Source organism: Triturus cristatus, chromosome 3_1, assembly GCF_964204655.1.
Source record: "Triturus cristatus chromosome 3_1, aTriCri1.1, whole genome shotgun sequence".
NCBI lineage: Eukaryota > Metazoa > Chordata > Amphibia > Caudata > Salamandridae > Triturus > Triturus cristatus.
In genome coordinates this window covers 794,427,482-794,451,483 of record NC_140583.1, presented here as the reverse complement: position 1 = coordinate 794,451,483, position 24,002 = coordinate 794,427,482, and positions in this window count along the sequence as shown.

The following is a 24,002-nucleotide window of genomic DNA, read 5'->3' as shown; positions in this document are numbered from 1 at the left end:
GCGTTCTAAGAGGGAGATCATGCTATTGGCTATCAACGCTGACAAAGCGTTCGATCGCGTGCATTGGCCCTACTAAGAGGTAACACTTACCCACTTTGACCTAGGCTCACAATTTCGCTCCTGGGTACATAGTAATTATGGTCAATCAAGAGCGGTGGTCAGGGTCAATGGCTCTACATCGACTCCCTTTTCTATCGAGCGTGGCACGAGACAGGGATGCCCACTCTCGCCCCTACTTTTTGCGTTATATATGGATCCCCTGGCACAACCAATTAGAGATTATTCAGACATCACGGGTGCTGTCTTCGGCGGTGCTGACCTCTATGTGGACAAAGTAATTGTTGCTCTGAACAATCCGATTTCCTCCCTACCTGATCTTTTCTTTGGAGGCCTTTGGTATGATGGCAGGGTTCCATGTTAATATTCAAAAATCCCAAGCTCTAAACTTATCTCTTACTTCTGCGACGGGAAGCCGCCTTTCCCGACGGCACCCCATTCACTGAGTGGCTACATCGGTTCCTGGGGTCCAGTTGGCCAATATCACAGCGGAAACAGCGATTATAACTACTGCCTTCAGCTCCGGCAGGTTCGGTGAGACCTAGCTCAGTGGTGTGGAAATTTAGTTCGTATCTGAACATTATCTGCGCCATCTTGTCTCTCCCCAAGCGCCACACGCAGAAAACGCGCGACGGCCATTTTAGGCACCATGGTCTCATTGCCGATCGCCAGCGCGTCCCTCAGGCGCTGCAAACATCCCCCGCGCGGCGGCCACCCCCCCTCCCCCGCTCTCTCATACATGGGCCATAAACCCTCTCCTTCTGCGCGACCCTGCCATGGAACCACATCCCGCGCCTGACCAACACCTCCTTTCATCCCATACATGGTCATACATCCTTTTGATAACCCCCTTCCTCTGCGCCCGATTGTCCGAACTGATCCCAGGCCATCACCTAGCCCTGCGGATGCAGTTTATTGCCTCTACTGTAAGGGAAACACCTCACATCAAAGGGATTACAGTAGATCAAGGCCCCCACCCCCTGAGACCCGACCAGTCGCACACACCCCCGGGAATTGGCGGAATGTCCAGCTGTGTGATAGCCATCTCCAACTGTGGGTGGGGTGGGGACTTCCACTGTAGTTATGTGTGGGAGCGGATCCGAGCCGGGGATTCCGAGGATGTTCTTTCATGTATCAAAGCAATCTCAAGAATGTGCCATGTACAATAAACCGGTAATAAAGTCAAAAATGTGTGTATAAGAGACCAGGTCTCAGAGATGCAGAGAGAGCACCTCGAGACGATACCTTGCTGTCCGATCTGATGTGTTCTGCTCCGACGGAATAAAACTTTGTTTCCTGCCTTCCAGTCTCCGGCGCCTGCCTCTTTTGTTGGTTAATCATCGAATGGTATAAGAGGCGATTACCGCCGGGCAATACTTGAAAGGTTATCGACTGAAACTGCCGCTACCATTTAACAATTGGCGTCCCAAACGTGGGGCCCATCAGCGACACGTGGATCCAACGGGAGAGGTCCCGACGACAGAGTGAACGACTGCAACGATCGGGAAGAGCTCCTGCCCGATAGACCCTCATCTGGCCGCCGATCATCCGAACTTCACTGGTTCCGAGCAGACCTCTCTCGAGTGATCTACGGTCCTGACTGGGAACCATCAGGAGTGCCGCGGCAAATACGGAGAGTAGAGGACGATCGGGCGCTGGAGGCGGAAGACGAGAAACTGTCCATGCGGTCCGGGTAAGGTCGTGTAACACGACAAATTGCGAAACGATTGATTGATTGATTAAAAATACTAGTATTGCTTATTTGATTTTTCTTTTTGAGATATTCGCTGCCTACAAACGGGGAAGAGTAGAAATACTCTCTCTCCCTTTGCAGATAGTGAAGGGTAGGTAACGCGAACTTTTGTCCCCCTTTGTAACCTGTCGTGCCTATTTTTTTCTCCCCACTGATTGATTGTCCGAACATTGATTGTTTTTGACGAATAGTGCTTTTTGAGATATTCTCTGTTTGCAAATAACGTAGAATAGGAATATTCTGTTTAGTCTTTGCAGATAGTGAAGGATAGGTAGTGCGGACTTTTGTCCCCCTTTGTAACCTGTCATGCCTATCTTCTCCCCACTGATTGGTAGTTGGTTCTGCCCGGACCGCTTATTAGAGATGAACCATCCAGCTCCACTGGAAGGCACCCCTAATAGGGACATGTTTACTAAATATGGACTAGTCGCTGTAGCTTATAGCAAACTATGGCATAAATATACGAAGAAGGACTCCGAAAGTCAGTGGCCACGGATGGGATCCTTTGATGACCATAAGATAGAAACGCTAGAAATAGCTCTACGTAGCAATAAAACGACGCCCACTATGCTCGACAGTATCGGCATGTGGCGCAAAGAAACAACCCAACGGAAAAAGAGAGAAGAAGTAAAGGCAGAAAAAGAACTACGAAAGGCAGCTCACCTTGTCGCTAGAAAGTTAGAGGAAGAAATAAAGGAGAGAAAGGAAGCTAAACAAAAACAAGAATCTGAAACGTCAGGCCAGTGCCCTGTTAGGACCCCCTCTACGCTCTACCCTGAGTTGCCTTCCAAGCAACGGGCGAACGATGAATTGCTATTAGGTCCTCCAATCATCTACATGCCCCCTCCATACGCTCCCTCCCAACCTATAGTGCAGCACCCACAACCCCCGAACGCAAGCGAAAGCAGTACCAGGGCCTCGGTCCTCATGGCCTCCACGCCGGCCGAGCCTCTTGTACTGAACACAACGTTAGCAATAACGTTAGATGACCCCGAGACGAGAAAGAAAGATTCCGCCAGAATGAATCGGCTAACAAAGGGTGAATGAGCCGGAATCGATAAGGTAGTGAGAACACTAGTAGAACGGAAGGAAAGTGAGGAATATGTGACAGATATGTATAACTCGAATGCCGACAATCACAGACAACACTTTGTCGTACGACTTTGTTATCACACTCTGAATGCCTATGAGGATAGGTACCAGGATAGAGGTCCCGAAGGCTTAGCAACCTTGTATAGAAAGGTTGATATTGGGGAAGAGGGAGAGGGCGATGTGACGGACCTCTTCACGCGTACACTCGAAGTCTTCCGACATCTTAAAGAACACAGGCAGACGACCAAGACAGAAACCCCCACAGCGACTGAACCCCAGGCAGGAAAAGCTGATACCATGATGCCCATCAAGGAAGCCGCTCCTTACTGGGTCCCCCCACGAGGTCAGGGAACACACGATGACATCAACCACCAAGATGCGAAGGGAAGAGTTGTATATAACTGGGTCTATCAGCCATGGGACCGACAAGACATCCTGACCTTTAGAAAAACCCTACCCGACTTAAGAAAGAACCCGACTGCCTTTTACACAGAACTAGGTACGGCCTTAGGTTCAACTATAATGACCTTGGCGGATATCGATTTGTTCTTCGTGTTATGTCTGCCGGCTGATGTGTGGAAGCAAATCCGGAAAGTCGACCACGCTGAGCCGTTCGGATATACCTGGGTACAACTCGATACCATAGACAAGCAGCGAGAACCTGGACAGAAACCTCTAAAGGCCATATTGGAACTCCCAGACAAGATCGTTCAGAAATTAAAGACCCTAATCCCAGAAAGGAAGGTAGACTGGTCGATAGTGACGGCTTGCCGCCAGAAACCCCAGGAGGATGTATCCGAATACTTCTCTCGATTCGAGACAGTGTTTTCCGATTATAGTGGCCAGGACATGACCACTGCAACCGGACATCACCTCTTTGTCCAGAATTATGTGAAGGGTCTGTCACAGGAAGTCTCCCAGAAGTTACAGACCAGCGAGAGTAGTTGGGCAGCCTCCAAACCCGCGGCTATCCTCCAGATGGCCCAGTACTACGAACACCAAAAGAATGAGAACGATAGGGCGTCCGTGAGAAAGAAAAAGGAGCTGAAGGAGAGGGTAATGATCGCACAGTTGCAAGGGGTGACCATAGGAAGGGAACCTCCCAAGGGAAACTACCAACCGACTGCTCCTAGAAAACTACCCCCTAGAGACCATGCACCCACACCCTACGCTGGACGCAGGGACTTAGACGAGAATCAGTGTGCGTTCTGTAAAGGGTTCGGACACTGGAAATCCCAGTGCCCGGTCCTTCTGGATATGAAAAAGAATAGGGACACAAGAGGCATAGCAAACAGCCCCAGAAATAGAGGACAGGGACGAGGGTACACAAACGACACCACCAACGACAGGCCAGACAGACCAAACACCTTCGACCGTCCCCGACAGAACCAGTGCTAACAGTCCGACTATGAAAACACCCATGACTTTGCATAGGACCGCCAGGGGCAAGGGAGGGATCCAGTCGAACTCCGTGTTGACCAGCAAGGTCCTTACGTCACTGCTAAGGTCCTGGGCACAAAGTCTCCATTTTTGGTAGATACTGGGGCGACACGTAGTGCGCTATCTAAACGGCTGATCCCAAGGGCACCCTTGTCTGGCTCACATGTAACCTCAATAGGCTTTGATGGAACGCCCTCCACTAATCCCTTGTCCGCACCAATCTCCTTTGACTTGGAAAATAACACCACTGACACGACATTTCTGCTCTCCTCCAACACCCCCGACGCCATTATGGGTCTTGATTTACTAAAACATTTCCGGGCTACCATCAGATGTTCCCCAGACGGAGTTCGAGTCATACTGCACGATAACCCAGATCTGTTCAGGCCTTGTCTCGCACGACGTATGTTCTCCATAACCGATGCTGACCTGTCCCTACTTGACACGTTACCCACACATCTATGGGCTAAAACCGACTCAGACGTAGGACGCATGGTGATCGACCCTGTACACATAACTGTCCGACCGGACGCAGTGCTCCCAAAGCTTCCACAGTATCGGATATCGCCCGAAGGCGAGAAGGCGTTGGTGGAAATCATCCAGTCCCTAGTCGATGCAGGAGTGGTAGAAGAAGTAGTTAGTAATGTTTGCAACAGCCCTATCCTACCCATTGTTAAGAAGCAAGGCGAGGGAGATGAGAAAGCATACCGCTTCATTGTCAACTTACGAGAGGTTAACAAAGTAGTCATACCTCAGTACCCCGTAGTCTCAGATATCACCACCATCCTCACCCTGATTCCGTCCACTGCCACAACCTTTAACGTTATTGATCTCAAGAACGCATTCTTTTCCATCCCCATCCACCCAGACAGCCGCTACCTTTTCTGTTTCACCTTAAATTCCCGTTCGTACAGATTTTGTAGGGCACCACAAGGCTACACTGAGAGTCCCAGCATATATAGCCAAGCCCTCAAGAGACAACTGGATGCAGTTCAACTACCGGACGGAGTGGTGTTAATACAGTACGTCGATGATATTCTTTTGGCGGCTGACACCACTCCGCTTGCAGTCACAGCCACCATCCACCTCCTCCACTTCCTCGCGGAGAACGGTCACAAGGTCACCAGGAAGAAGTTGCAATTCTGCCAACCCCAAGTGACATACCTAGGCCACCTCCTATCCAAAGATGGGAGGAAGCTTACACCTGACCGAATTCAGACCATCCTAGAAACCCCTGTTCCCAAAACTCAGAAGCAAGTGCGGTCTCTGGTAGGCCTCACCTCCTTCTGTCGACAGTGGTTGCCAAACTTCAGTCTTATTGTAAAACCTCTGCTTTCCCTGTTGGCTAAAGATGTCCCCTTCCCCCTCCCCTGGACACCCGAATGCCAATCCTCCTTCAAAGAATTACGAGATGCCCTTTGCTCAGCACCAGTCCTAGGAACCCCAGACTACACTAAACCTTTCTCCCTCTTCACCCACGAAAGGGAGGGATGCGCGTTGTCTGTTCTAACCCAGTCCATAGGTCCCAAGCAACGCCCTTGTGCCTACTTCTCTGCCACTCTTGACCCTGTAGCCAGAGCTTTGCCCGCCTGCCTTCAAGCGGTAGCCGCCGCTGCTGTCTCTATCCGACAAAGTGAGGGGATCGTGCTTTCAAACCCCCTCACCGTGCTAGTACCCCATGCAGTTGACACCCTCCTGAACCAGACTAAGACTCAACACCTGACTAGCGCACGCCTGACTGGTTATGAACTGACTCTGCTTGCACCCCACATCACGTTGAAACGACGCACCACTCTGAACCCAGCCACTCTGCTACCTCTCCCTGACAATGACCCCAATGCGTCCCCTATACATGACTGTGTGACCCTCACCGACGAACAGACCAAGAGTAGGGTTGACCTCCGAGATACTGCCTTCCCAGATCCTGACGGAGAGCTGTGGGTAGATGGCTCATGCATCAAGCTCCCCGACGGCACCACTTCAGCCGCCTATGCAGTCACCACGGCCCGAACAGTTGTTGAGACAGCCCGCATCACACAGCGATCCGCACAGGCGGCTGAACTGATTGCTCTCACACGAGCATGCATCCTAGCAGCGAGGACAACCGCAAACATTTACACCGACAGCCAGTACGCCTTCGGGGTGGTTCACCACTTTGGGCTCCTATGGAAGGAGAGGGGATTCCTGACTTCCCATGGCACACCCATCCTACATGGAGATCTAGTCTCCGCTCTGACCGAAGCAGTCCTCCTCCCCACACGGCTAGCTGTGATCAAATGCCAGGCACACAAAAAGGTGACGGACATTATAGGACAGGGAAATGCGCTGGCTGACATCACTGCCCGAACCACAGCCGAGAATAGGTCAACAACACGCATTTACGTGACCAGGTCACAAACTGAAAAATGGAAGGATGCTAGGGAAACCATTAGAGACATACAATTGGCCAGCTCACCACACGAATTGACTAAATGGGCACGGGTGGGATTGAAAGACGATGAAGGCTGCTGGCGAACTAGAGACACGAACAAATGGTTGCTACCTGACTCATACCTGATTCCCATGCTGACCATGACATACTCCCCCGCACACATAGGGTCTGCCCCCATGATTGAACTCATCTCCAAAGTCTGGCACAACGACAAAATCCCAGACTCAGCTAAACGCCTAGTCCAACAATGTCTGATATGCCTCCAACACAACCCTGGTAAAGGAACTGCTGTACCCCGGGGAGGGTTTGGGGTTCCTAGTCACCCCTTTGAGGTCCTACAGATGGACTACATTCAGTTAGAAAGGTGCCAAACCCTGAAGTACGTGCTTGTCGTTGTGTGCGCCTTCAGCAAATGGGTGGAAGCCTACCCAACCCGCGACAACACTGCTATGACTACCGCAAAAGTACTACTGAAAGAATTCTTCCCCCGTTACGGCCTTTGTCAAATTTTGTGGAGCGACAACGGCCCCCACTTCGTAGCCGAACTTATCCAACTCATCTTAAAAGGGTTGGGTGTAAAACAGAAGTTTCATGCTGTCTTCCACCCCCAATCTGCAGGCTTGGTTGAGCGACATAATGCCACATTGAAACTCAAACTAGCCAAAATAGTTGCCACCACAGGACTGAAATGGCCAGACGCCCTCCCACTAGCATTGCTATCAATGCGTTCCACTCCTACCAAACACCACTTAACCCCCTACGAGGTCGTCTTCGGGCGACCCATGAACCTTTGGACTGCACCAAAACCAGCATCCATTCACGACGTCCCGGACGTCCTCATGTCTGACTATCTGTACAATCTAACTAAAACGTTGTCTGTTATCCATCAGCAGGTGCTGCAAGCCATTCCCGATGCTTCCAGGGGCCCCGGACACGACATCCAACCTGGTGACTTTGTCCTAGTGTGCAACTTCCAGCGCACCAAGAGTCTGGAGCCCCGGTGGACGGGCCCCCTGCAAGTCCTGATCACCACCCGAACAGCTCTTCGAGTGGAGGGGAAACGTAATTGGCTGCATGCACACCACTGCAAGAAGGTATCATCGACCCTGACGACCACCGACAACATCACCGCCCAGGAGGAACTTCTGGACAAAGACCAACCATCCCTGAGCTGCTACCCGAATACAGAGACACTTGAATTGACTGAATATCCCGATCCCACTGTGCCATCCAAAGAAGGGTATAACCTACGACGAAAGGAGGGAACTTCGGCTAAGCAGACCACGAACTAAGTTGAAATCTTAGAGCGGTAGCCTAGTCACCTCAAAGGCCTCCAGGAGAGAAACTAAACAAAGTCTGTGGTTCTGCCCGCTACCGAGTCCCTTGAAGGTGATGGAAGCGCCCGACATGAAGATGATGGAAGCAACCGGTCGTCCGAAGATCCACTACAAAAACCCAAAGACTGACAAAATGCACAGCTCAAAGACTATTGTACTTTTTATTACCCTTCTCCTTTGCCTCCTTCTCATGGTCACTTTCTGGATCATGGAAGAAAACGCACCCGCTCATAAGACATTGCTGACCACTGCTCAACCCACCACCATGAAAGAACACCATCTGATTTCACTTTCACCCCAACTCCGAGAAAGACGTAAGGAGTTCTGGAATAACTCTTTTGTGCAACTGCTCCACCAACACAATCTTGCCGCCAATGCCACTAACTGCTGGATCTGTGGATTGCTACCACATGCCACTGGACATTCTATCCCTTTCATCCCTTCGCCCTTCTCTGTCCATGGCTCCTGCCTCGCTTGGCTAATCCTCCTGCAAGAAAGTTACAAGGACAATGCCACTTCCGGCAAAACTGTGTCGCACTTCTATCATGGGTTCTGGCTGAACCAAACTGGAAAAACCTCTGCCCCCTTTTGTCCTATGAGATCAAACACCTCTTTCCATATGGACATCCCTGCCAAGGAGCGAGTTGAAATGCAGGTGTTCAACAACCCAGCCAGACCCACCTTCTCTTACCTCCGGAAACGAACGGCCGCCACCCTAACAGTGGCCCTATCCGTCGTCAACATCACAGGTCTGGTGTGCCTCGAAGGCCTAGGAACACAGCCGGTAGGCCACAGTTCCTGTCTCATCACCCGAACATTGGACTCAGTTGACCCACCCTCCTTTGTTACCTCCCCAAATATGTACTTCGTCTGTGGTACTAAGGCCTACACCTGGCTTCCGAAAGGTTGGGGAGGCACCTGCTACATCGCTTTTATCCTTCCTCCAACATATGTGGCTCCAGCAAACCATCACCGGCAGAAACGTGCAAAGGACATTGTACAAGCCGACTCCACTGGAGCACAGTTCATGGATGCAGTAAAGGGACTTGTTCCACTGTGGGGTCCAATGGCAAACAGCCGTGCCATCCGGCACCTAACCCAGGCAGTCGAAATCACATTGAACATTACAGCCGGCATCCTCACCAACAACACCGCTGAGCTTCAGGCCGTCCGCCTGGTAGCTCTTCAGAACCGCCTCGTTCTAGACGTGGTTTTGGCTGATCGTGGAGGAGCATGCCGCATCATTGGGTCCAGCTGTTGTACCTACGTACCGGATAACTCACCCTCAGTCTACAAGGCGATCGAACACCTCCACAGACTTTCCGCAGAGGTTCATCAGGAGCAAGAAGGATGGTCGCTTGGGAGTTGGTTTTGGGACACTATTAAAAGTTGGGGGTGGAGGTTGTTTACATTTATCATGATACCAATTGTGAAACTGTGTGGGTGCTGTCTGGGGATTCAGTGCTTGCCACCTTTATGTTCACTTTTCACGAACTACATCTGCCCTAAGACTCTGAACTTTGAAGCAGAACGAATGAAAGCCCTGTACGAAGTAGAAGTACGTGGTATTATGGGGATAGATCCGAACTAAGCAAGCTGGCGAGATATGTTAAAAGGGAGGACTGTGGAAATTTAGTTCGTATCTGAACATTATCTGCGCCATCTTGTCTCTCCCCAAGCGCCACACGCAGAAAACGCGCGACGGCCATTTTAGGCACCATGGTCTCATTGCCGATCGCCAGTGCGTCCCTCAGGCGCTGCAAACATCCCCCGTGCGCCGTCCACCCCCCCCCGCTCTCTCATACATGGGCCATAAACCCTCTCCTTCTGCGCGACCCTGCCATGGAACCACATCCCGCGCCTGACCAACACCTCCTTTCATCCCATACATGGTCATACATCCTTTTGATAACCCCCTTCCTCTGCGCCCGATTGTCCGAACTGATCCCAGGCCATCACCTAGCCCTGCGGATGCAGTTTATTGCCCCTACTGTAAGGGAAACACCTCACATCAAAGGGATTACAGTAGATCAAGGCCCCCACCCCCTGAGACCCGACCAGTCGCACACACCCCCGGGAATTGGCGGAATGTCCAGCTGTGTGATAGCCATCTCCTACTGTGGGTGGGGTGGGGACTTCCACTGTAGTTATGTGTGGGAGCGGATCCGAGCCGGTGTTTCCGAGGATGTTCTTTCATGTATCAAAGCAATCTCAAGAATGTGCCATGTACAATAAACCGGTAATAAAGTCAAAAATGTGTGTATAAGAGACCAGGTCTCAGAGATGCAGAGAGAGCACCTCGAGACGATACCTTGCTGTCCGATCTGATGTGTTCTGCTCCGACGGAATAAAACTTTGTTTCCTGCCTTCCAGTCTCCGGCGCCTGCCTCTTTTGTTGGTTAATCATCGAATGGTATAAGAGGCGATTACCGCCGGGCAAGACTTGAAAGGTTATCGACTGAAACTGCCGCTACCATTTAACAGTGGAAACACTACAATCTCTCCTGGCTGGGACGGGTAGCAGCTCTGAAGATGTCTGCCCTCCTGAGGATACTGCTTCTGTTTCAAGCACTTCCGATAGACCCTTGAGTGGCCATTATCTCAACTCTACAAGACAAGCTTAATCGCTGTGGGCGGATGGGCAGCCTAGAATGCAATGTGAACAAGGCTGTAGACGGCACAGGAAGTGGGGCTTAGGGACCCTGAATCTTCTCCATTACTTCCAAGCAGCTCAGCTTAGCTACAAGGTTGAATGGACTAGGGAAGAATCTGAAAAGCATTGGTTGTTTATGGATTGGGGTGTTGCCGGGGTGCACCTCTGGAGGGTTCCATTCCTCTGCAAGGCGCAACGACCTTGGGGCTTGTACTCCTCACCGATCACTAAGGTTACACTCAAGTTGTGGGACCGGGTCGTGGAGCGTAGCGGGCTTATGACATTTTCCTCCCCGTTAACCCCGATTTCAGGTAACACTGACTTTCGGCTGGGGCTTGACCCAAGGAGTTTCAACTATGGCAGAAATCCGGGTGCCGCTCAGTGGGGCACCTATTTGATGAAGAGGGTATTTTACCCTTCGATCACCTGCGGGTGGAATATGCTCTTCCAAAGTCTGAGCGTATGCACTATCTGCAGATAAGACAGTGGGTTATGCAACCCACTGTGCGTCCTGGGGCGCATCGCCTCCTCACTCCTCTGGAGAAGTGGCTAGTCAAAAAGACCACGGATAAGCATTTGGCCACTGAACTATATAGCTTGCTGCAATCCACCACCTCCCACACAAAGACTGCAAAGACTGCAAAGATGGGAAACGGAGATGGGGAGACAGCTGGCCTCGAAGGAGTGGGAGGAGATTACTACAGGGCCCACCACACTGCCCGGAACACCGCAAGCATTGAGACCGCCACTAAAATAGCGACTTATTGGTTTCTCACTCCTGTTTGCCTTCATAAATGCAACCCAGCCAGAAGCGCCGACTTCTGGAGGGAGTGTGGATCCCATAGGACACTCCTCCATCTCCTTTGGGATTGTCCGCAACTTACAACATATTGGGCTGCAGAACTCTTGGACACAGATACATATTTGAATACCCAGCTCCCACAATTTCCCGCATATATCATCTTGGGTCTTCCCAATTCCCTCATATTTCCATTAAAGTCCCGTAGGGGAAGACAGATAGGTCTAGCTCTGGGGGCCTGCCCCTCAAAATGTTTTGTCGCACTGGGGCAGACTCCAGACACAGGTGGGCTGGCTACACCGCTTATGGTATATTTTAAGTATGGAGAGACTTTCACTCAACTTATCAGCCAGTGATGACTCCTATTAGAACTTTGGAGTCCCTTTATAGTTTTAGTATCCAATGAATTTCGAGAGTTGACATGCTGTAGATGCTTTTGTGTACTGCGGCTAACATATACATACACACCTCCACAAGCTAGTGCTGACGGGTGAAGGGACACCATTAGAGAGCCATAGGCCAGAAGGAATACATTAAATCTCAGTGAGTACCCGGGGGAAGGGGGGGAGACAGGGTCGGGCGGGGGTAGCTGTTTGGGAGATTGTTTGTTGTTTAGAGTATGTGTCTTATTGCTTCGAATACCACCTTCTTCAGATATGCTCTTGTATGTTTCATTTTTGTCTTAATGAAAAGCAATAAAGAGATTTAACCATAAAAAGATACATCTGTGCATAATACAACATAAATTAAAAAATAAGGTCCAACAACATAACGACATTTTGAACCCTATTAGTACAAGATACATTGTACAACAGTAATCCACCAATAATACACCAAGGCCCTAATAAGTGTTTTAAACAGGGTCTAAACAATTGATAAATCTTATTATAGATCATTTCATTCAAGGGAATCATTACAAATTTACGTTCCTCCAAGGCAGAATGTATGTTGTATTTAATAAACAGAGGCCTTAAGAAATGGTGATGAACATTCTGTCTCCTGGGACACAAGTAAAGAACATGGTTGAGATCTTGGATATTTATCTGGCACAACTCACATCTTCTATCACTTTTTAGAATTGTATCCTACATTCCAGTAATAACAAGTAAGGGAAGCAGATTTGACCTCAATAAAAGGATCAATCTTCTGATCCCATGGGGCAGATTACAAATTAACTAAGATTGAGGTTTATTCCCCAAATTAGTCTCCTCAACCACTTGAGTACACAGAGTTGGCTGGCATAAGGCATTGCCTCTAGCCAGACTTATTTTAAACAAAAAGCTCCTTATTAAGCTCTTCAGAGTGGATTTTGGTATAGGGGAATCTATACTCAGATCAAGCCCAAAGATTCTTTAGCCCGCTCAAAGAACCTAAAAAAGTGCTTCGTTCTTTATGAAAAGCGAAAATTTCAAGCTTCAGGGCTGTCGGCATTGTTCCTTCCTTTCCGCATAGGAGTGAGTTTCCCCACCTCAAAGCAGCAGCCAAGGAGAAAGAGTAAGAAGTTAGTAGACTAAACTCCAAGTGCAAAGCATGGCGGCTGCAAGTGTGTTCAAGTTACATATCTGGCCAAGAATACTACCTCCAGTGCCCTCAAATGAGTGCCAGAGGCTCCTAACTAGCATTTCACATGCATAGCACAAAGAGGGGTATTTTAACCCTATATGACAGAGCATGCCTAAAATTATATCTTCCACAAATTTTGTAAAATCCATGCATGGTGTTTGCCTAAGAGAGGGCCCTGCTTGAGCAAAGCATCATATGATCAACATCCCGCCCATTCTTCGAGAAAACCATACCAAGATAAAGGTATGAGTCCACTTGAGCCTTAAACCATTCATGAGGAAGAAGAAAACGTTACTTTTGGAAGTATTAATCTTCAAAAAGTGGACTGCTGCATACTTTGACAACGCTACAAGACGATTCAGCAAACCAATAGGGATTATGTCCTTTATGGCTAAATTATCAGAATATAATAAGAAGCCAATGGACATTGTACCAATTCTGGGAGGATCGCCCTTCACCTGATTTAAAATACCTCGAACATCGTAAATGTATCGGGAAAACAGCAGGGGAGCCAACAAGCATCCTTAATTAAGATCATTATGAGTTTTAACCCCATCAGAGTCTGGCACCAGGTATCCAAACGCAGTTCCAAAATAAGACCCAATAGGTGGTGCGGAACACTCAAGATGTGAAGCTTTCTCCTCAGCGTTTGACTGTCAACTCCATAAAACACTTTGGAGGAGTCGATAAACACTGTGTATCCTGGCATACTTCTAAAAAAGGAATATTTGTTTAACTATTGTTTGAAGAACAGCAATATTGTCAAGTGTACTATGAGTCCTCCTAAACCCAGCTAGTTCTGGAGGAATAATATTCTGATGTTGAGTCCACTTTTTTAAGTGACAGAGTAAACTCCTGGCAAATGTTTTCTCGAAGCATCCACCAATACTATCTGTCTGAAACTTGCTGGGGAGGATTTATGACCCTTCTTATACAGCGTTACAATGACACTACCCTTCCAGCATAGGGGATTTTACCGTAACAATAATAATGTTTAAATAACAGGTCAAGAAAGGATCCCTATACTGCAGCCTCCTTTTTAATAACCCCAATGGGAACAATCAGACCCCAAAGCGGTATATATTCTAGAATTCTTTAGAGACCCCACAATCGCATCAACTGAGGGAGTACCATACACGGAATACATCTCCAAATTAACACAAAGTGTCACAGGGATATCTGCCTCCGTATTACTCAAGTACAACTAAGAAATGTATTCCACCCAGACATTTTCAGGATTAGGATTAGCCTATGCATTCGCCCTAGTATCACAATATTCGACAACCAATCACCAGTACTTCCTAGAGGCCTTGGCATTGTGTCCTCTCTTGGAGTGATCCATTTTGAATCATGTTCCCTCATACCTTCTTGGAGTTTATGTTGCAATTTAAGACTGTCAATTTCATGCAGTATAGTTGAGGAAAACAGCTAATATTTTTTTCTTGTCAGGAAATGTATTTCCTGATTTATTGCCTTCAATGAAAAGTTGCACTTTTTTAGCAACCGAGGACCATCAGGTCACTTTACGCAACTCTTCCATATGGGATTCATTGAAGGAAATGGAATCATCCCATATCAGTCCCATAGGGTCGTCAAACAATCCCTTGATCTTGACACTTAAGGCAGCCGTATTCTTAGTTGTTCAGAAGTAAGGATCATGCGAGTTGTTAAAGCCAATATTACCCAAATGGGGATTCCTTGAATCTAGCTCCTAGAGATTAAATGCCACGAATATGCCAACTACAGTATGATTGCTCAAATCTGCAGGAAATACAGTCCGTTTTCCACACAGGGCCGAACTGGGAACCCAAATCTGCCCCCGTGCTGCTTTTGTTAGTGGTGCCGAAATAACAGCACCACTGCAGAACAGGCCCCCAGTAACAAAACAATCCCCAACCGCTGCAAAATCGGTCACCACCCTTCCAGCCTCCCAGAGAAATGCCTGATGCCCACTACAGCCAACAGCCACTCCGGCCCTCTTTTCACAGGCCCCGAACACTTGAAAGAAAATATTGCATAATCAAGAATTCTCTGTGTGGAGGTTGAGTGAAAAGTATATGAAGCGATTTCACCCTCAGGAGATCTGCTCTTTAATATAATCAAGTCACATTTTCCAAGAGTTCCAAGTAAGAAGAACCCACGCTTGCAGATTGTAATTTTATGTGGGAGCACAATCTCTGCAATAGACAATACACCTTCTTTTTCAGCATTAGCAAAGGTTGAGGAAGCAGAATTAGACATCTTTGCATTGAAGCCCCCGTGATTAAAACCAGGGGACAATCTTCAGTAATGCAAATACCATAAACAAAGTCAGAGTGAACTCACAAAGAAATCAAATGGTTTTCCAGATGTAATATACATATTCAATAATAAAAACAAAGATGGAGAACCATTAATACCTTGGAATGCCAGTTTTAAGCATTGACACAAATTTGAGGGATGTACATAGACATGTTTTAAATTAACCGTATTCTTGAGTAAAACTGCTGCCCCTCCACTAGCGTGGCCCCTTTCAGAATGCCTTGCATTTCCGGAAACTACAAAATAGCCACTACAACTGAACTCTGTGCATGGCAAGGTTTCTTGTAAGCATACGATCTACATGACCCAATCGGACCATATTCAATGACAGAAACAGCCCACCCAGGCTACCTCAAAAGCTCAATTCTCCTGGATGAAGGGTGGGCGAAATTCAAAGCACTCACCACTCAGGTCCAATGGAGAGGATCATTCTTCAAATCAACAGCCCGGGGATGAATTACAGGGCCCTCCACCAAGTTAATTACTCATCCCTCTTGTTCTAATGAAATAACTATGGGGGATATTCACAAGGAAGTGGCAGAGAGAGGCGTGAGCCTTCTTGGTTTAATGCCTCTCTCTACCACTTCGGAAAAGCATGACTGCACCATATTCACAAGGACATGGTGCAGCCTTGCTTCCCCCCTCCCCCCCCCCGTGATGGCGCTAAGTTTCACAACTTAGCGCCAACGCAGACACCCTTGCACCAGAGTGCAAGGATGTCTGCAAGCAGAGAGGTTTGTTTGTGTACAGGAAGGTGTCCCTTCCTGCACATAAACAAACCTAAAATGCCAGTTTTTAACTTACCTGTGTGCTGCTTCATGCAGCACACATGTAAGTTACAAAACGGCATTTAAAAAAAAAGGTTTGTTTATGTACAGGAAGGGACACCTTCCTGTACATAAACAAACCATGGCATTTTGCATTTTCCATGTGTGCTGCACACATGGAAAATGTAAAAACTAGGAGAAATAAAGCATTTCTCCTCGTATCGCCAACATAAGACCAGGGTTCTCCTGGTCTTAAGTTTGGCGTTAGCTCCTATTTACACTGCCCTTATGAATAGGGGGCAGCATAAATATCAATGGGTTTTGCAGTGGAACGCCCACCACAACACCCACTGCACTCCCCTTTCAAGCTAAACACAGCGTGAAAGGGGTCCTATTCACAAGGTAAGTGGCCTAACGCTGCCTTGTGAATAAGGCGAGGCCCCTATCGCCGTTGTGCTGGCGATATGGGGCTCCTAAATATGCTCCTATGTCTTTGGGATTTCCTTGCATAAAGTCAGAATAGGGGGTTCTAGATAATCAACAACAGGGACAACATCAATTCCTCTCTTTAGAAAGAGCTCAGAGCTGTGTATAACCAGATTTGTGATAGCCAAGGAACCAAAGGTAACTCTAGAACAGGGAGTCGAAAGAAATGAACGAACAGTCACATTTGTAATGTTGCCACTTTTCACCAACCTTAGAGCTTCAATCTCCAAAACGAAATTAAGGCTAGATCTTCTATTCACCGGAGGAGACTTGCTATCAAATTACAGAATAAAATCCAAAACGGATGACATAGACAAGTCCTTTGAGAGTGACTTCTGGGGGCATCCATACAGGTACCCCAATCCTCGGAAAGAAGGTTTTTGCCCCTTAGCTGAGAGAAGGACGGGGGTTAGAGGAAGAAGCTGTTGTGGTGCCATGGTCTTCATTTCCTGTATTCCATGGACAAGACACCTGACACCCCGTATTTACCCCTCCAAATGGGAACTTTCTCCCGTAGGAAACCCAACCATGTTTCTAACAAGCATGGAATCTGCATCCGGCAGGAATAAAGGAGCCATACTTCCTATTCCCCCTCCCACTTCAAGAGGCTCAAGCTGAGCACTCGGTCCAGAAATCAGAGCCCCCTGAGGGGAGAAGGAGGACAGAGTGGAACCAGCCGACACTGCTGGAGTTCTCACCTCCACCCCAAGGAGGCCTTCTTTTGGCAGAATGTGCATTGTAATAGTCAAAGCACTACCTTCCAGAGACAATGTCATTAGCCCCTCCTCCTTCAAACTTTTCATATCATAATCATTGGGGAAATGTATTGTTTTCATTTTTTTTGCTTAGGGATTCTTCCTATCTTTTTATTTTTCCTTTTCTTGATCGCACCATTCTAACTCATTACAGTAGACTCATCCTTACACTCCATCACTACATCACTTGACACGGGCACAAAGTGATGCAATGTGGTCGATGTATTAGCAATGGCAGACTCCCCTTCCAGCCCCACTGCTGGCTGAGGTTCCAATCCATTTACCTTCCCATCTTTTTGTTCTACCTTTTTTTCACCCCTTTTTAAACTTTGGAAAGATCTCTATTTAGGCTGTACCCAAAGAGGGGCTCTGATCATAATCCTCAAACAACGTACTTAGACATAGTTCTTCATTTTCAGAAATGCTGTCATTTTTTGGGGACACCTCATAATGCAATGGCGTACCATCTTAAACAAAAGCATCCTTTACTCTTTCAAAGGAAAGAACCATTTGTGACTTTTGTTTCATAATATCATCCTTTATTAAATCTACAGCCAGATGTGAATTAGAGAGACCAAACCTATTTACATTCTGCACCTCAAATACAATTGTGGATATCAGTTCCAATACATGGTCAGAAGTTAACAACGTTTTATCTAATAAAGACACAATGGGAAATATTTTTTTATAAATTAAATATCAGATGGAGTGCCACCTCCTCCATTGTCTGTGTTCAATTGTGTACTCAGGAGAAAGACATTGTAGTCTAATTCTGAAAGAGTCCCCCCCCCCCCCCCCTCCACAAGGGAGAGGAACTAAAGTACCATGGAGGTAATGATGGACACGAAGAACGAGATGGGGAATTTGTGATAGGTTGACCCCCTTCATACAGTGCTTTCAGAGAGGAACCACAGTCGCGGAACTCACCCTTCCCTCCATGTGCAAATCAAAGTCCATGTTAGGCAGAGTAAAAGCTTCACCCAGCTCGACCTCTTTGCTGAAAACTGTTGCTCCATCACTTCTACAGCTGAACAATTTTCACTTCTAGGACACACTTCTGAGGCTGTACATAACCCCCTCCCCCCACCCCCACCCACCCCTCGCTCCTGGTGTAAGATTAAGATACCTTCTTCAATAACATTATTGGAGGAGTTAGATGGTGCTAGAGGGTCGCCTGCAGATGACTCCTCATGTCAGAGGCACATGGACCAGATCCTCTTGTTCTCTGTCAATCCTCAAAATCCCAGAAACATCACTAACCCCCTTATGGCATCCATGGACCCTGGGTGAGGAAAACATAACGAGGAGTGGAGGCACAGGGACACAGGAACAAGAAGCTTCCACCACTTCCTGGGAAATGACCGTAGGCATTCTGAAAGAAGCCAGAAATACAGTGAGATTTATGAAGTTGCCGCTGGGCGCTTCTGATTACACAAATGGATTTGTTTACTTTTGATTTTTGATTAGGGGAAGAAGGAATTACAGGTCCAGAGTGTAATTTCTTGATTTTCATTATATTCTCAAGTACGAACATCAGGAACCAGCACCCAAGCTCTTTAGAGCTGCTGTTACTGGCCTGGAGATTCCCTCACAGACTGGCGTAGGGCACAAAAACCACTCAAGCAGTGCTACAGAACTGCAGTGAAAGCCTGCATCAATTGCGCCCGCTGCAATGGCACCATAGGGGCTTCAACAGGCTGCAAATGGCCAGCCTCAGCTTGTAGCCTCAGTCCACTAGCCGAAGAATAGGGCACAGGACAAGACAAGGTGCGACCTTCATTGACGAAGAAGAGGGGAACTGGGGAGGGAAGCTCCCCTGGATTGCAAGCCAAACCCGAACCAGCTGGGCCTCTTCCACAGGTGGGGGGAACTATCTCATGCAGAGGGCTCTAAACCACTGCTCTCCCTAGTTTTGACCTGGATTAGCCAGTGCACAACACTCAGTGCATGAAATACACTCTTGGACCAATAGTCTCAGTAGTCTTAAATGTCTCAATTGGAGGCCAATAGGATATCAAACAGCCGGCCCACGCTACCAGCCTCACCTGCCTTGCTGTCTAGCAGTCACCGAGGTCCCCCATGTATCCTTCCTTTTAATTCAATATTTATTTGTTTAAATTATTTGCTTGCAGCGCTAGTCCCGAGATGGCGTTGGCCGTCAGGCCTCAAGTGCCTTCCAAGGGCCCGTCATCCTGCTGGCATGTTGAAAATGGCCTGATGAAAAATTCCTCCTTAGTCGCTCACAGAATGACAACAAAGTCGGTAGGAGTGCGAGCAACAGGAGAAGGAGCCAAGAAGCCTAGTCCATGGGATGAAGAGGGTAGGAGGGTTTTCTGCAGCGGTGAGGTGACGAGACAGCAAGTTCCGCGGTGATTGGGCGAATCCAACAGGCATGTCCATCACTAGTGCCCGCACTCGTGCTTGTGATACACAGAGCATCTCCCTTTCCTTCTGTGGCAGGTTCTCAGTGGCTCTCCCCCTGCCCATACTTCAGCCCGGCATAGCCCCAACTAGCTGCAGCACGCTCCAGCAAGCAGCAAGCAGGTCTCCATGAATCTCATCTCCTCTCCGCTCTGCTCTGCTCCATTCGGCGTCTGTTGTCAAACACAACACATACTATGGTACCTTGCATGGTTTAGAGATTCAGATGGTGCACTGTGAGCTAGTGAGGACTGAGATCAACATATCCTGATGGTGTGCATGAACTTAGTCCCGCACAATTTTGACGTTTATGTTGTCCAAATGCACAGTCTTACTGAAATAATGTAAATTATACAGTAGTGTATAATCTTCCCATGGAGGTAGTGTGCTGCAACTTCCCAATTCATGAACAGTGGTTTCACGATTCAAGCACAGCAGCCCAGGTCATGCTGCATCTTCAAGACTTCTAACAGGAATCATACTGTTCAGTCTGTGGCCCTCTGCGGCATTAAGATAACTCTCTGCAGTCTTCCTCTCCGGTAGACCCACTGCACCAGGGTCACTCCATATCTCTCTCCTCGTGGGCAGTCACTCCTCCTGCAGGTTTGGCAGCCTCTTTCTGTCTCTCATCAGTCATGCTGTGTTCTAGGCACGTTAAGAAACACAAGCAGCTTCTTCCAGCAAGGGCTGGAGTCAGGCAATGTACCCTCACCACTGGAAAGCTGGCTATCAGGCAGACATTAAGGATGTTCAAAAATTGCATAGTTTGCTTGTGCATAATTGTGCAAAATTTCTGAAAAGTGACGTGAAATTACACATAATTTAATAAAATGCAAATCCATCATTTAGGAATATATTTTAGTGTGAAATGCATACCTGTGTCGATTTCTGATGCAAGGATCCTTTCTTGCTAAAAAAAATTGCAACAAAAGCACAATAACCACAAACAGGTGCTTGTGTTCTAGCTGTTCACTTTGTTCCTGTGTGCTATAATTTTGCCGCGAAGAGTGGCATGATTACATGACATAATTTCAAGAATTTCACTTAGTAAGAGTGAATTGAAATTCTCAAAATAACATGAATTATTCTGGACTAATTTACTTTAGGCCCGGGCCCAGCAGACTCCAGTTCTTGTTGCACATTATTCCTTTAAGTGCTCTGTAACTAATCAGCAGCTCCTTGCTTAGCAAAAGTCTAATTGAAAGCCACTTTGTCTCCCCTCCCTACCTCAATGGCTAGGTTTCCTCCCTCAATCATCAGGAATGCTAGCAATACGATTCCACTGTCTGGGAAAACAGACTATCTCCATCTTGTGCAAATGGCCTTGCTAGGGACATCCACAATGGATCCCACAGGCCTCCATGTGGTTAGTTCACTCACAAACATTATGCATGCACCATGCAGTCCACACAGACAAACATGTACAACATGCTCTCAGATGTTTGCGGTAGGATCTGGGTAAGCATGTAGACGTGGAACTTCACACCAGAGGGCCATTAGGCCTCCACTACTATGACACAGATATAAAGGTCTGGTCACAACTATTGAGTCACAAAACACAGAATACTGCCAACACCGCTCTATATATTAAACTGATGACAGGGAAAATAGTCCACTTTTTGCACGTTTCACTCCCCTACAGGTCACAGGACAGTTTCAGGACCTCACTTATGTCAAGAGACTGGCCTAGGCCTTGTCCCATGTGCAATATTTGTGTGAGACTAGGGCTAAAATAAAAAAACAGAATGCCAGATGACCTAATTCGGGCACTCCGGGCTGGGAAACACAACTGTTCACCTTTCAATGCACATCCCTGTCCTAACAGACATGAATAATTTTAAGAACTCTTTCACCAAGTCAGATGCTGGCACCTGTGTTTCTCATGATCTCTCTGGAGACCTCAACACATTCTAAAGAATGTTTTGAGTATCGAAGGTGACTGGACACACCTCAGCTGTTACAAGCTCAGCACAGCTCTTCTGAGTGTATCTGACTTTGACACAACTTAACAGGTAAGGATGCAACTCACCATCCCTGACTCAACGGCTGGGCACTTTTCACACTTCAAACCAGTTTTAAGTGGTTGTGGCTTAAGATCTGATTTGACGAAAGAATCCATCAGTTTTCTGTATTCTTCACTAGTGGAGGTGTGGACTTGACGCCAGTTTGCAGTGACTCTGTTTGGTCGTCCTATCCAGTCACATTGAGCTCTTTTCAGTGGACATGTACATGTGACTAATTTGATCCTTTACGTTAATGGATATTTTTTATTACTAAATAACTTTTGACCAGTTGATCCAGTTATGATTATGTTTGCTTCCTATTTTTTATTAACCATGTTTCTTTTAATATAAATGATGTGGTCTAGACATTTTCATTTTGTATTTCTTTTGACTGTACTGTTGTTGGTCCTTATGACACATGGACCAATGTTTCCCTAAAGTATACATACCTATGCTGCTTAAGGCCCATTACCAAAGTTGAACCAATGATATCTTGCAAAAAAAAACGTTTTTGGGTCTGCTAGTCTGGGTGGTGCACAGTTAACATCTTGACTAAATTATTTCTTAAGCCTTATATTTCTGAAAGATTGTTGCAAGGTGAGGTAATGGTTTTGTGCCCTTAGAATAACATGAAAAGGTGTCACGCTTTTCTATTCCTCCATTTATTGTCTGTCTTCGGCCAATAAGATGTTAATTTGTCTGCGCTCAAAATTAGATCATGTCTGTCACAAACGTCTTGCCAAATGCCTGGGTTACCGTGTGAAGCACCGTCGAGAGAGAGAAAGAGAGAGAGAGAGAGAGTGTGGAGACTAGCAGAGTAGTTCACAGCAAATGTGGGCTGGCGAAAGGGTCTCCTGACTTGAGGGTTTCCTCTTCTATTTATGTTTAATTTGGCTGTACTTATTATTTCTCGGAAAACTAAAGCATTCGCTATTTTCCTTTGCAGAGCTGTTCCACGCACTACATGTGTTTTTTTAAAGAAAACTTGCAGCCTGGCTAGCCAGTCAGTGATAGAGAGTATAGGAATGATAAGCTGCTAATCAAGCCTCTGTGCGCCAAGAAAAGCAAACACATTGATCTCATATGTGCTTCTATATATAGACTTTTCCGAAACCCAATTCTTCAGCAGCAGCAGGCTCAAGCGCCAATGCGCACGCAGCTGAGTGGAGAAGCGCTAGAACAACAAGGGACTGCGTCGTGGAAGATGGTCCTAGGAATGACAAATGAATCTCCAGTAATGTCTTGTAAGGTCCTTTACTATAGGCCTACCCTGCCAATAGATGCAATCGAGCTATGAACTTTGCAATTAGCGATTCTTTAGATGGGGATAACACTGGCACGAGGAGGTTCTGAAGCTGCTGGAAGTGATAAAAGTAAGTATATACACAACTAAGGGGCATATCAGCAAGGAACGGCGATGAATAACGCAAAGCGCGCTTAGCGCTTTGTTATTCATCGCCGTCTATCTCTGGAATGTATTGCCCTGGTAGCGTGTTATCAACAATGCGTTGCTCCAGGGCGATAAAAATTCCAGAGATAGCGGGGCAGATCGCCGTTTTGCAGAGAACATCGCTGGAAAACCAGCAATGTTCCCTGCAAAACGGTGATAACCTTGCTGATACGACCCTTGGTCGTAGCAGCATAATCCACCCCCTATGTTAGGGATGGATAAGTCAGAATTTTAGCAGACGTTAGTTTTTGGAGAAAACAGCGGTTTTCTCCAAAAACTAATGTCTGCTAAAATGCTGGGGCAGCCTTGTAAATATCGCGATGTGCACATCAGCGATATTTGCAAGCCTGTACTGCCAGTGACGCCCACTTTGCATCTCATTAGAGATGCAAAGGGAGGCGTTGGGAAAAAGGGTGCTAACATGCGATTATGCATGTTAGCACCCTCTTGTAAATAGGGCGATAGTTTGATCTCCGCTTTTTGGGCTTTTAAAGCCAAAAAAGCGGAGATAAAGCCCTTGTTAATATGCCCCAATATTTCCAGGCATGTCGCCTACATGGTGTGCTTTAGAATGGCAGCCACTCACAATAACTGAGTACCTGCACTTTTCAGCAGGCGTGCAAAACTTTCAATGGGAGAGTACCAGCATTTGCAGTCACAAACATGACCTGTGGGCCAGCGAGTGCCCGCACTT